At 40.2% G+C, this 12,135-nt stretch overlaps 1 protein-coding gene across 2 annotated transcripts in view; it reads left to right on the top strand.

Moving 5' to 3' along the window:
- Positions 1 to 393: 393 nt before the first annotated feature.
- samd9l (sterile alpha motif domain containing 9 like) overlaps positions 394 to 12,135 on the top strand; it is a 21,962-nt gene continuing 10,220 nt past the window's right edge. Inside the window, exons 1-3 of one of the 2 annotated variants that reach the window (XM_005734637.2) lie at positions 394 to 510; positions 9,199 to 9,342; positions 11,404 to 11,466. The gene's annotated coding sequence lies outside the window, so the exon portion shown is untranslated. The remainder of the gene's footprint in view (positions 511 to 9,198; positions 9,343 to 11,403; positions 11,467 to 12,135) is intronic. The other variant, XM_005734638.2, reaches the window with a different exon arrangement.

The raw sequence follows: 12,135 nt of genomic DNA, 5'->3' as shown, positions 1-12,135 counted from the left end.
TCCATAACCTTACATATGATTAAGGTGATCAGAGTTCATAACAAATATTGGTAAGTTTGAATTTTCCTTTTCTTAAAAGTTTCAAAAGCTCTGTTTTGTGCTCAGATGCTCACTAATCCCGGTTTTTAGTACAAAGACGGGACACAAAAACATACCATACTGTTTCCAATATGGTAGGCTTCAACACTACTTAGATCTATCCTATTAAACAATGTTAACACATTTTGGTACTTATTTTTTCTGAATCTTTAAAAAGCCTTTTCAAAATACCTTTATTTCAAAAATGAAAACGCAAACAGCTTTTTTCTTTTTAACAATCACGTGACGCTCATTATGCTGTGGGTGGTGCAGCTCTGCGGGCTTGTTTCTCCAAAAACGAAACTTGAAACTGATCGAGGATACCGTGTGCAGCATAGCAGGAAACGACACATAACATATCGGGCTTGAAACACAGGCGGCACTTTTCTTTGTATGCCTGCAGGGACTGTTTTCCGTCGGTATTTCTCCAAGGTAAGATAACTGCCTTGCCATATCTTATAGATCTAATAGTTTTTTGTCTCACTTATAGGTTAAAATCACAGCTTCTTATAAAAGTTTTTAGTGATTCTTATTGTAAGAGTTAGCCTACGTGTTTGAGTCACAGATTAGAAGCACATGAAAAATATTTGCTTTATTAGGTGTTGTCTCAGACACTTTACAGTTAACAGCAGCTGTCGAGAAAAACGGTGACAGAATGTTTTTTTTCACATGACTCCTGAAAAATGCCTTATTACAAACACGAGCGCTGTTTCTCAACATTAATCAAACGAAATAAATGAATAACGCTACACCATTTATTAAAAGTGTAAGAAATGTGCCAGCTATATTGAAAGGCTTATTTGGACAGTTATAACAAAATTACCTTTAATTTTACTTTTCACCATAAAAAGTGCATTTGTACAGTTAGCAGTCAAATCTGAAACAGCTTCTGAGTTTCCCCCAAAATCAGGTTTATACCCCCGCCCCCCACTACTTTTTTCTTTATATGCTGGGCGTAATACTTCTTTAATCAACCTTGTCCTTGAGTGATTTAGATTTAAGTGTGCCTCTGGAAATACATTGCCTCGACATGCCTGACATGTGATTTCAAAGGGGCCGGGCTATATAGTGATGGGATTTCCGGATCTTTTTAGAGAATCGGCTCTTTCGGTTCGACTCACTAAAAAGAGCCGGCTTTTTCGGCTCCGAACCAGCTCTTCAGGTTGTTTTGTTGCTTTAATTTATTTATTATTAACAATAATATAAAATTATGCACAAAAGGAATTACTAACATAAAAAAGTGGTTTTATTTATGTTTATGTACTTTTTTTTTTTTAAAGTGCTTTATAAATAAAGGTGTTATGGTATTGTCAGCAACTGTCAGTTTACTTTCTTTTGTGCTTTATTGGCTATAGTTGAAAACTGACATCCTGATTGAGAAGCCTAACATTGACCTGAACATGAGAAAAGAACAGAAAAAAAAAGACAATATTTTTGAAAGTTCCAATATGATGCTTAGTGTACTAATAGACGAAAAACAATAATTGTATAGTCTACGAGCATGCTAGACTTGTACAGCGACAATGGTATATATCAGGACATTGTTATAATGATCTTCAAAATATAAGTCAGTTTAACAGCTGAATTTGTGTACAGTGGGGCAAAAAAGTATTTATTCAGCCAACAATTGTGAAAGTTCTCCAATTTAAAAAAAAGAAAAAAAAGAATGAGGCCTGTCATAGGTATACCTCAACTATGAGACACAAAATTAGGAAAAAACTAAACAGAATCACTTTGTCTGACTTTTAAAGAATTTTTGCAAATTATGGTGGAAAATAAGTATTGGGTGACCTACAAATAAGCAAGATTTCTGGCTATCTCAGACCTGTAACAACTTCTGTAAGAGCCGCAACATGAAAAAAGACGAATACCAGAGTGTAGGTGAAACGAGGTTTTACCTTAAAATGGACTCAGGTTGGCTAAAACCACCAAGGCAAAGACTAGTGAGCTCCCGGGAAGCTTGCCTCAGGTATGCTTTTATCCACACCTGACTAGGTGTGGCCAATTAGCACCAGCTGAAAACATTGAGATGATTAGGGGCTGCAGAGGGACGTAACACCTCCCTCGAAGGGTTCCTCTAGGACCCTTAAATTTATTAAAAGCCCCTCTGAAGCCTTCAGGTCCTTGACCCACAAACCTGGAATAAAAGTTAAAGCTAACAGAAGCAGTGTTCACATTATAGTTGGCATCTCTAAGCATGGATGGGCATGAGAATTTGAAGTTGCCACACTTAACACAAAATGTAACATGTGACCAACACAAAGGAGCACAACAGTCAAACCCAAAATGATTACCTGATCTGCTACAACACAAAACCAAAAGTAGCAACAAATAATCACAACTAAGTGATCTGTTGTCTCCACCACACAGTCACATACAAGTGGCCCTATACCACAAGTTACTTTGATCCAAAAAGTTCAGTAAATCAACCACAAAACTGAGAGTTATGGCCACACAATGATCACATCAAGGGTGGCTCAGCACCCCACAGTGTTATTGCCATCACCTGGCCAACAACACTCACAAGTGATTCAACAAAATAGCCATATTCCCCATAACACTAAAGGTCACAGCACAAAACACTCACCTCACAAGGATCTCATTAGCATCCATCAACACTGACATATGCACACACAATGCCAATTTAAAAACAGCCTACCTGCCTCAACTACAGACCATAATCATGAATGGTCTCAAACCTCCTACCAAGTTTGGTGCCACTGATTTACTATGTGCAACTCCCAGCCTAAAACACTAAAAACAACAAAACCCTTACTTTTCCTACCCTAGTCTTCAGTGGTGTACCAGGCTCGAGGCAACTTTAAACGCGAACTCGAGAGCAGGCAGCAGACCAGAGATATAGTCTCCTACCAAACTGAAGCGTACCCCCACCCAGGATAGCCACCAAACACAATAAACTAAAACAATAAAGCAAAACAACAAACAAGTGCTTCGATGGAAGGGCAGCACAGCCACCCAGCTGAAACACTAAAGGGAGTTTGCTCAATTACAGTGAACACCATCACTCACCCACTTAAAAGCAAAACAAACTGACATTCAGTCTCCACTAAAATGTCCAAATATCCTGGACGAGCCCCCACTTATGTTACGACCTGGCTCAAAAGCCGCAACATAAAAAAAGGCGACGAATACCAGAGTGTAGGTGAAACGAGGTTTTACCTTAAAATAGACTATCAGGTTGGCTAAAATGCTTGTGCCACCAATGCAAAAACTAGTGCACTCCCCAGGAAGCTTGCCTCAGGTATGCTTTTATCCACACCTGACTAGGTGTGGTCAATTAGCACCAGCTGAAAACATTGAGATGATTAGGGGCTGCAGCGGGACGTAACAGCTCCTCTGTCCACTCGTTACCTGTATTAATGGCACCTGTTTGAACTTGTTATCAGTATAAAAGACACCTGCCCACAACCTCAAACAGTCACACTCCAAACTCCACTATGGCCAAGCCCAAATAGCTGTCAAAGGATACCAGAAACATAATTGTAGACTTGCACCAGGCTGGGAAGACTGAATCTGCAATAGGTAAACAGCTTGGTGTGAAGAAATCAACTGTGGGAGTGATTATTTATTAGAAAATGAAAGACATACAAGACCATTGATAATCTCCCTCAATCTGGGGCTCCACGCAAGATCTCACCCCGTGGGGTCAAAATGACCACAAGAACAGTGAGCAAGAATCTAGAATGTCATATGGTCATATGAAACCAAAATAGAAATTTTTGGTTAAAAACTCTACTTGTCGTGTTTGGAGAAGGGGGGGACCCTAATGATTTTAGGCTTTTTTTCTGCAAAGGGACCAGGACGACTGATCCGTGTAAAGGAAAGAATGAATGGGGCCATGTATTGTCAGATTTTGAGTCAAAACCTCCTTCCATCAGCAAGGGCATTGAAGATGAAACATGGCTGGATCTTTCAGCATGACAATGATCCCAAACACACCGCCCGGGTAAAGAAGGAGCAACTTCATAAAAAGCATTCCAAGGTTCTGGAGTGGCCTAGCCAGTCTCCAGATCTCAACCCCATAGAAAATCTTTGGAGGGAGTTGAAAGTCTGTGTTGCCCAGCAACAGCCACTAAACATCACTGCTCTAGAGGAGACCTGCATGGAGGAATGGGCCAAAATATCAGAAACGGTGTGTGAAAACCTTGTGAAGACTTACAGAAAATGTTTGACCTCTGTCATTGCCAACAAAGGGTATATAATAAAGTACTGAGATGAACTTTTGTTATTGGCCAAATACTATTTTCCATGATAATTTGCAAATTCTTTAAAAATCAGACAATGTGATTTTTCTGGATTTTTTTTCCATCTCATTGCTAAGTTATACCTATGATGAAAATTACAGGCCTCTCATCTTTTTAAGTGGGAAAACTTGCACAATTGGTGGCTGACTAAATACTTTTTTGCTCCACTGTATGTGTGCAATCACCTAGGTATATGGTTTACCAGGACAATTGTATACATCGGGACATTGTTATAATGAGCTTCAAAATACAAGTCAATTTAACACAGTGGTTTTCAAAGTGTGTGAGAGTTCTGACAAGTTGTGTGTAAGTTACCTGGCAAAAAAAGTCTTCCAAGACTATTGTTCAACATCAGAATCACTTTTACGGCAGAACAAAGAAATTCGCAGTTATGTTAATAATATGCGCATCCGCTGCATCAAGAAGGGTATGGCTGCAGCCATGTGCTCTTGGCTGCAACCACTGAAAAGCTGCAGCCGCAATAAAGAAGTGTACTGAAAATTGCGAACATGTGGTTGGGTCTGTTGTGCATTGATTAGTGGTTCCAAAACCCAGGATTGGGGCATGAGAGACCCGACCACATGTTTGCACTTTTCAGTACACTTCTTTACTGCAGCTGTTGACTTGCATACATGGCTGCAGCTTTTTGGCTACAGCCTTCTCACATCAATGACAGGATCTAGTTCATTCTGTTTTAAGCTGGCTCTGCAGTCAAAAACAGGCTCACTGCAGCCACTAAGAGTAATAGTATTAAACTCTCACTAAGTTGTATATTTTTCATCTCTGTTCACAAGTTTCTGGATTTTCTTTTCTTTTTCCTTTCTTTTTTTTAAGACTAAGACTGCCAAACATGGGAAAAATAAAGTTCAATGTTCACATTCTGTTTAAATTGTTGCTTTTTTGAAAAGGTGGTGAAGACTAATGAAGCAGCCTAGTGACAAAGGTTACAAATAGTTGTTTGGTATGAGAGTTGTTTGGTTTTAAAACAAATTACTGAAGGATTTATTGTGAATGTGTTTATCTAAATAAAGTTGCAGCTAGGCATTTCTGTCATTGTTTTGTTTAGATGGGAAGTGAAAATATTTCTTCCTGCCATGTGGGGAATGAGAACCACTGGGTTAACAGCTGAATTTGTGTGTGCAGTAACGTAGGTATGGTTTACGGGCACAATGGTACATATCTGGTCATTCTCATGAGTTTCAGAGCACAAGTCTGCTGTCACATCTAGTTATGTGTGTTACACAAAAGGACCCGACACATATCGTTGCAAGCTGGTGAATGTTTTCTTGTAGCTTTTTGTTTGCGCAGCTTTCCTACTGCATTCTCCTGATCAGCGCACATTCAGGAGAGGCATGATTAGATGATAAAGATCACCTGGGGTGGTCAGTCTTCCCTGACACCACACCCTGAACCCACTACTCCACCCCTCCCCTGCAGCCGGCTAACAAAATACATTCCACCACCTAGCCCCCCACCCCCGCACACAGTTCTTTTAGTGTGTGAGATATAAACGAGGTGCCCTGGTCAGTCAGGGCAATGGTTTTTCATAATTTCTGGTCAATCTCTTTATCTTTCCAGGTCACTGAATTGGGAAATGATAGCGAAGGTAGAGTAGGCCCCTACTAGCTGTCCCCCAGCAGATTGTCCCAAGCAGCCAGGGAAACAAGAAGGCTGGGTGACGGTGAGGAGGAAGCATGGTCTTAACTCATTCACTGCCAGCCATTTTCAAATCAGGTAACTCCCCACTGCCATTGACGTCAATGGCAGTGAATGAGTTAAACAGAAGCCCCAGGTACACAACCAACCTGTTCATGTGTCTAACAGTTTTTCCCCAAATTGCTGTCTGTCTGAGTGGTGTCCAAAAAAAGACGATGTGGGCTTCAGAGATAATTGGGAAACTTTCTGGAGGAAACCTAGTTTTGTTAGGAGAGACTGCATCCAATGCATGCAACAATTACTTAATGCTTCAATCTTAAATATGATCAATCTATCTCTAATAATCGGCTACAATAAATATTGATCAAAATAGTCTAGAGTACAGCCTCTCCCTTTCTCATATTAAAAAGGTGCGAAACATTGCATTGTAGCAGTTTGGCCAAAAATGAATCTTTTTTTACCCCAAAAGGAATTGTTACGTGTCTGCATGTTTTCTTTCCCTCCTTTTGTTTGCCATTTCCTGAGGTACACAGATTGCAGGCTGGTGTCAATTCGGGGATCTCCAGCTAATTAGAGGAAGGAGGCTTTGATTGGACAAACCAGGAGTGCACACCTTGATAAGGAGACTCACCTGTGGCTGGGTGTGGCGCTCTTCCTTAGAATTGTTTGGCACATGTGTAAAGCTCCTTTGGTGTATTTCTTTTGTTTGAAGTTTGTGGTGGGAGTAAAGAGGACTAGCTAAGTCTGGGGACCCCATACACTTACTCACGTAGAGTCCTTTCTGTTAGAAACACTAGGTAAGTAGGTTGGTGCCACCCATGTAATTTTGAGCTTGTTTTGAGTTGAGGATTAGGGTCTTTTCCCCCTGTTTTTGTTTTTCTAGGGTAAAAGCTCAGCTAAGTTTTGGTTTTATTTGGCACAACCAAACTGTATGAATTTGGGTTATTGTTCTTGTGAGAAAACTGCCATTAAACTTTTTTTTCTTTATTACACTTGTACCGAGTTGTTGAGGTACCCCCTCCTGCTCTCGAGGAGGCATAACAGGAATCAATAATATGGTAACAAAGCTGTACAGAGCTATTGTGTGTCAGATGATGTTCCTATATTTAAAGCCGGACTTTACATATTAGGAAATAAAGTCGGTGAATAAAATTCAAATATAGTTTATCCCAGAAGAATTGCAGACAAAACACTAAATGGAAATGATGCCCGTTTACTCTTAGATGAGAACATCAGTGTCCAATTTTGTGCACATTTTATACTTTGAGATGTTAACTACATACATAGAAACGTTTTGAGTCACACCTATTAATCTTTTAATATAGATGTATAAAAATAAGAACTTAGCCATACAGTCTACCTTTCAAATATTACTGAAAGACTGAGTTATTCTAAAGAGCGCTCTGGATTCAGTGTGGTGCTGTAATAGGATGCCACTCTTTCAACAAGTAACAACAAGATATCCCACTTGTTGTTGGATATCTAGTAAGGGAGAAAGTTCAGTCTGCTATAAGTGTTATTGCAAAGTGGCAGACCACTGCATAAATCTTTCCACTGCTTTGCTGACTCCTAAATTGCAGAGCTCCAAATGTCCTCTGGTATTAACATCAGTACAAAAACTATTAACCTATACCATGAAGCTCAAGGTATTCTTAGCTAAGCAGCTCCTATAGGTGGCCCAGTACTTTTGTCCATGTAGTGCATCTCAAAGACTATAAAGAGGACCCAAAAGAAATTGTTGAAGGACTGGGTGCTACCCTGTAAGCTGCTTCATGTGGTGTTTGAGGTATGAGGGGTTTATACATCCCTCCTGCCTTTGAAGCACATAAGAAGAGGAAAGGATTATTAGGATTACTGTAATTTAGATTAGTTGATTACATGAAATCCACCTAATTTTTTGCCTAATACCTAACTGACCATCAGCAGTATCATTGGAAACCTGCAGGTATGTGCGACCTGTGCTACTTTTTATTATCCTTTACGGCACTGCTGGCAACAGAGAGACAGAAGTTACTCAGTAGTCAGTTGCTGTTATTATTTATAGGAACTACCTTGTAAACACACTCTTCCACATATGAAGGGATATTCACCCTCCCTAGTTGTTGAAACTCAACTTGGTCTCTACGCACAACATATAATGCGCTTATATTTATCATACAAACATAAAGGATGTGATATGAAAATACAACTACTTAGTTCAATATCTTTTTAAAGTGTTTACAGTAGTCTGCTAGTGTGCAGTTTTCAATATTTAACTTGGCTGGTGGTACTGTATTATGTAAATAGTCATTCCCTGGTTGAAACTAAGGTGTGGTTCAAACAGGTTACATAATGTGGTGAGCATACTTTGTACTGCTCAGGTCAAATCAGTCCAACCAGTACCTTATTTTCTCATTTCAATGGCACTTGGTCTAGCTTTCTTTGGAACTGAGTTCATTCTACTTTTTTTGTTGCAAGTTGTTTGGCCACAACTTACAAGCATATTGACACAACAAGGAACTTGTCACACATCCATAAACATATAATTAATGTGATCTGTATTTACTACACTCAACGTGTTTTCTGTCTTTTTCTGTTATCTGCTCAGATGCTCACTAACTCACCTGGGCTTCTACAGCATAATAGCCATACAACAACAGAAGGGCCACAGGTGTAAACTACTTCAGTACTGTGCTAAAATTAGGCCTACTCCATTAAAAAAATGTTCATTCATTTTGGTGCTTCTTTTGATCCCTGAGCTTTTAACAAGCATTTTTAACAATTGGACAGAACATGAACCCTCATATTTTGTGTATTTCCCCCCCTAAATATTCAGTTAATGCTCTCTGGACTTTGGAAGTATTTTTGTGTGTGTCTGCATTATTATACCTACATTATAATCAATCCACTACTTTTTGGCTACTTGATATATCTTTTTAGAACTGTGATATTGAATTTGTTGCAATTTATGCTGCTTTTGAAAAACACATTTTTAATGTCACCGGCCTGACACCGACGTACCCGGATGAACAAAAAGCGACTTTGCCAAAAAATGACTGCGGGATCGCCTTGTGACAGGAATGTTCTTTCTGGCTCAAAATGACTTGATATCATTTATGAGAGATGTGTTTGACAGATTATAGACCAACAAGTCGTTTATAACAGGCCTGTCATCTTTTCTTTTTTTTCCAAACACATACCGGAAATCCCTTTTTGGCAGGGTTTCTCCAAAAACGAAACTGAGCATTCACTGTTTGCAGCACACCGTGCAAACAACATATCGCACACAGGCGGCACTGCTTTCTTTGTTCCTGTATTAGCCTGCATTCTGGAGCAGAGAAAAGACTGTCGGTACTTCGCCAAGGTAAGATAATTGTCTTGCCATGTTTTGCGTGTTTGTGTATGTAGTATGAAACCACGCTTTGTTCCATATTACAATCTCCATGCGTAGTTTTAAGTGACCCGGTTAATGCACTACAATATGATTCTAATATATTGAACTTGCTTGGTGTAACATGGTATTGTGCAGAGATGCAATGGGCATGAAAATGTGGAATATTGAAATGTCTTGTAGGCTCATGGTGGTTGCCCGGGGCGGCATCGTGGTGGGGGGCGGATAAAAAAATTGCTCGTACTTATGCTGCCCGACATCAGCCAGCGCGTAATGGGAATGGCCTAGGCACCGATCGGTTTTCTATCGCCCATTTGCTGGGAGTAAGGGCGCCCTCCGTTAGCGAGGTGCGCCTGCTGCTTGCGGCACAGGGAGGAGAGGGCGGGGCGGCGGAGGATTCTCTGGCTGGAGCAGCATCTAATAACCAGCCCGCAGAATAAAACAAATAAAAGCAAACAACAAACACGAAAACACCCGACATTATGACACAGATTTATAATTTGCGCCGATGTTTTTTCGAAACTTGAAAAGTGAGCGCGACAGCCCTCGGTGCGCCTGCTCCTGCTGAAGTCAAAGTAAACTTTATTGTCATCTCCGCTACATACAGTCCAGTATATAGAGAAACGAGGCTCCAGTTACAGCAGTGCAAGTAAACAAACAATAAATATAAAAAGAGTAAGAAAATAAATATACACTTTAGGACCAGGGGTAAAGGGATCAATAACAATTTATAATTTGATGATTTAAAGTCTCACACGTGGCGGGGGGCGGCTGCTTCCAAATAGAGCACATTTCATTCATAATGATGTAAATCCAAGCCCATTATGTATTCATGATTTGAATCCTGGGTTGTGTGAAATCCCAGAAATACACCTTAGACAACGTGAATCTGTGAACTAAGGTGTAGGTCTGTTAGGTTATGTTGTGGTGATCCTCGAGTTGGTGGATTTGTGGTCATACTGGAGTGCAAAATTAAAACCGATGGAAGATGGACAAGAAAAGTTCAAAGCCATCAGGTGCTCAGTTTAGAAAAAATAGAAAAGAAGAGGAGGAGAAACGAGCAAAAGATGCAGGTAAGCAGATGTGTCATTGGATAATGGCAGGTCATCCTGAAACAATCAGAAGCAGAATACTTTATTAATCCCTAAAGAAAATTATGTGGGTTACAGTTGCTCCAAGAAGAAATGGTAAAAATAGTAACAGTAACAGACTAAACCCCAAAAATATATTAGGTTACAGATTTTAATATTAATTAGTCATTGTCAATTGTTGTCCTGTTCTCATTGTATGACGAATTATGATGGCGGTTTAGTAGCCGTTTGCATGTAATGCATACTCTCTCTCTCTTTGTGTGTGTGTGTGTGTTTCTCTGGTGAAATTCAGTATGGTTCCGACAACAGTTTTATGTTAATTTACAATCCTTAATATGTTTTATGTGTGTGTGTGTGGGCGGGGGAGGAGGGCCAGAGGGAGTGTTCGCCCGGGGCGCCAAACAGGCTAGGACCGCCACTGTTTACGACTAAAAACAGACCTGCAATACAAATGCATTATTTGGGAGCAGGTTATGAATAAAAACGTGTGATCACGTTAAGCCCACACAGCCCAGTTTTTAAACAGAAAAAAAAAAGATGCCACAACAGCAGCAGTGATGATGACGCTAGCACACTAACGTGGAGGCAGAGTCTGTTTACACAACACAAGGAGCAAAGAGACGGAGCCGTTACCGAAGCAGTGAGCTCAGAGTGAAAGAAAATGTGCTTCTAGCGTCCAAAACAGCAGCGCCGTTCCTGTAATCACCGTTAACACCTTTACTGGGGAAAAGGTAGCAGGAATTTGCTCTGAGGATATCCTTCATCAAAGCACCTGATCAACAAACTCCATAATGAAGAAAAGGGAACTTTTTAACTGCTCCATCGACCGCCGTTTGTTTTACACAGCAAAAACAAACTGCACTATTCCCCTGCACTAAATTGTATTAAAATCTGCAGATTAACTGTTTACTTAGTCTAACACCTGACTGGTTTAATTATACAGATTGCTGAAGGCTGACGGCGGCCATCCTATTTAACATGGAAGCGATACCTGCAGCAAACGATGGTAAGTCGAAAGGGGAGCGTGAGGTGTACTAGAACATGTTAATTTCAACGGCTGTAACATTTTTCAGATAAAAAGTGAAATGATATGAAATATTGTATTCATGAAATTGCATTATCATTTATTACCGGGCAGTTAAAGATTCAGGCCGCACAGCTGTGGACTTTTCTATGTCAGGCAGTCTGCACACGGAGAAGTGAAGTACAATTCACAATTCAAAGCATATATTAGACATATGAAAACACGAAATATTTGTGATTGGCTACTGATGGGGAAATGCCATGGTTCAGATTCAATGCTCCCTGATTTGTTCCTCTCGTGGTCCTTCCACATGGCAATGGTCTTTGACCTCCAGTCGGGGATCTTGTCCTGCGTGAGAACACTCCTCCCTACTTTACAGTTGTTACCAGGGATGTTTTATTTCCATGCCGATGTCAGCTTTAACCCACACTATAAAGTCTCCATTTCTTGTTGACTAGAACACCCGGTTATATCCCCCCACACAAGGCAGTCAAGGCAGTCTCTCCTATCTGAAACTGGTGTGTAAGCCTGTAGCAATTGATAGATGATCTGATATCCTCGTGTTGGTATTGTTCCCACATCATCATAATAAATGTTGTTCCAGGTTCAACATTGCAAGGGACCAATCACATTGTTGTGACATCATACTTT

The sequence above is a fragment of the Pundamilia nyererei genome, unplaced genomic scaffold, assembly GCF_000239375.1.
Source record: "Pundamilia nyererei isolate P.nyererei 1_Seehausen unplaced genomic scaffold, PunNye1.0 scaffold00059, whole genome shotgun sequence".
NCBI classification, from domain to species: domain Eukaryota; kingdom Metazoa; phylum Chordata; class Actinopteri; order Cichliformes; family Cichlidae; genus Pundamilia; species Pundamilia nyererei.
The sequence above is the reverse complement of the archived record's forward strand: the minus strand, read 5'-3'. Positions and strand labels throughout refer to the sequence as shown.